Source organism: Lontra canadensis, unplaced genomic scaffold, assembly GCF_010015895.1.
Source record: "Lontra canadensis isolate GAN:19392208 unplaced genomic scaffold, GSC_riverotter_1.0 scaffold74, whole genome shotgun sequence".
Taxonomy (NCBI): Eukaryota; Metazoa; Chordata; class Mammalia; order Carnivora; family Mustelidae; genus Lontra; species Lontra canadensis.
In genome coordinates this window covers 8401308-8403995 of record NW_022631068.1, presented here as the reverse complement: position 1 = coordinate 8403995, position 2688 = coordinate 8401308, and the positions used below count along the sequence as shown (strand labels likewise).

The following is a 2688-nucleotide window of genomic DNA, read 5'->3' as shown; positions in this document are numbered from 1 at the left end:
CATACTTAATGCAAATGTCATTCAAGAATAAAATGCAGGGGCACCTGGGTGGCTCAGTGGGTTAAACCCTCTGCCTTCAGCTCAGGTCATGATCTCAGGGTCCTGGAATCAAGCCCCACATTGGGCTCTCTCCTCAGTGGGGAGCCTGTTTCCCCCTCTCTCTCTGCCTGCCTCTTTGCCTACTTGTGATCTCTCTCTGTCAAATAAATAAATAAAATCTTTAAAAAAAAAAAAAAAAGTAAAATGCAGGGGCGCCTGGGTGGCTCAGTCGTTAAGCGGCTGCCTTCGGCTCAGGTCCAGATCTCAGGGTCCTGGGATCCAGCCCTGCGTGGGGCTCCCCGTTCAGCCAAGAGCCTGTTTCTCCCTCTCCCTCTGCCACTCCCCCTACTTGAGTTCCTTCTTTCGCTGTGTCTCTCTCTGTTAAATAAATAAATAAAATCTTTTTTAAAAAGAGTAAAATACATGCTTAGAACATAAAACAAGAGATTTTGCTATTAGCAAGCCTGTACCAAGTTAAATACTGAAGAATATCCCTCCAGTGAAGGAGCATGATGTCAGATGTAAGTTCAGAGATACAGAAAACAACAGCAACAAACAATAATGAGAGCCTAAATGTGTGGGTAAATCTAACTGCTGACTATATACAATGTTACTAATTTATATGGGCACCCACAGGGAGGGCTGCAGCACTGGGTTGCCACAGCAGAGCCTCAGCTGCTCCAGGTGCAGGAGGCCGTGGACTTCACGGTGAAGAGTGTAGATGGAGAGAACATCTGGAAAATGCAAGGCTTCATGTTTAGGTGCAGTGACAGCTGTTGTGAGAACAGCCAGGTGTCCATGAAGCCGGTGCACCAGGGCATTGAACCCTGTTGTGTCCTTCGACTTAATTAAGGCGAAGTGACCTGTTGACAGTCTTGGTGACCAGTGAGTTGGAGAAGTCCAGGATGGCCTGGCCCAGTGCACCACGTATTGCAATGACACAGCCACAGATTCAATAGGTGTTGGAAGTAAAGAGCTTCAGGTGATGCCGCAGCTGGAGACTAGTGTGACCAAGTGTGTGGGTGACCATGTGCACCGAAGCCCAGCCACGACCAAGATGAACGAGTCTCTTTCATTCCTGGGGAAATAGAAGTCTTTGCAATTGTCCATCGAAGCTGATGGCAGGGATCTAAAAAGAGAATTGAGAGTTTTGGTCTTTTAAGGAAAGTGTATGAAGAAATTAAGGATGGCAACAAGTTTGAGGCATGTGTCATTTGCCTCTGGATACTTGGTTCCTTTATGTTTCAATCCTACAAAGTGAAATGGAAAAAAAACAAAACAAAACAAAACAAAACAAAAGAAAACTGGTGCTAAAATTCAGGTTAGAGATAGTGCAGGAGAATTTTTGATAGCCTAAATCTTACATGCTTGTCCTGACACGGGGAATGTCCCATGTATCAAGCCAGAGCCCTCCAAGGGACCAGAGTCCTCACAGTACACAGGTACCCAACAGGCTGGCAGGTTCATCTAACCTGCCTGAGACCTGGGGGAGTGTGAGCAGAGATGTTTCTGTTCGTTGACAACTTCCCATTTACCAGAAATTTCACCAAGTCATTTTCCATAAGCTGTAAACAAAATCCACATGGTCACTAATTGAGAAAGGAAAAAAAAAAAGTTTCTGGGTCTTTGTTTTGCATTGTTTTGTTTTATATACAAGGGCATGCAGTTGGTGTAAGAAGTGGAATTGGAGAGGTAGTTTAAAGAACTTTGAACAGTGCATGTCTGTTTCTGGCTTTCATGATTTGGATATGCATCTTGAAGTACACATTACATCTTTCAGCTAGAAGACCCTGCAAGAACAGGAGAGGCGAAGTTACACTAGGTGTGGGAAGCAAACCTTCCCCATCACCTGCTGCCATGAAGGGCCCGGAGGCTAGCTGCCATAGAACAACGGGGCAGTCTTGTAGTGACACTTGCCCAGGAAGGAAAAGGGAGTTTAAGGCGCCTGGGTGGCTCAGTCGGTTAAACTTCTGCCTTCGGCTCAGGTCATGATCTCTGTTCCTGGAATCGAGCCCCACATTGGGTTTCCTGCTCCGGGGGAGGCTGCTTCTATTTATAATCTCTCTCTTTCTCTCCTCCCCATCACTTGTTTTCTCTCTCTCTCTCTCAAATAAATAAAGAAAATCTTTAAAAAAAAAAAAAAAAGAAAGGAAAGGGAGTTTTGATTGCAGTATATACCAGGATCTAGGAATGAACATTGAAGGAGGAACTGTTGCCTTAACTAAGGGAGTTATTAAGTACCGGCTTTGGAGAAATCTGGTTTTTATAAAACAGAATGGAATGAAAGCCTAAATTCAATATTGCTTACTTAGCTCCCTGAAATAGGCAACAGGAAGTCAAAGGAGAATAAGCAACTCAGGGGTGAGCTGTGATTTCTTTAAAACAAAAAAGGGGCAAACCCCCATTACCAATACCACTTTTACCTGGGGCCTTTGCAGCAAGCAGTGTTCCTGCCCAGCTCTAGCACTTTATCATTTTGATAAGGACCTTGCTATCTTTTTGCCGACTTATTACGTGAAATGGTAATATAGCCTGTGCTCAGTGTTTCAATGCTGTGATACATTTTCCTAGTGGTTTGGTTATAAAAATAAATAAGATTTAGTTTTTCTTCCAAAAATAAATTAATTTAAAAATAATTTAAACATGAAT

The 2688-nt window shown here is 43.6% G+C and overlaps 1 pseudogene; it reads left to right on the top strand.

Annotated features, from left to right (window-relative positions):
- The first annotated feature begins 548 nt into the window (after positions 1-548).
- On the top strand, positions 549-1129 carry LOC116881458 (annotated as a pseudogene).
- Positions 1130-2688: the final 1559 nt, after the last annotated feature.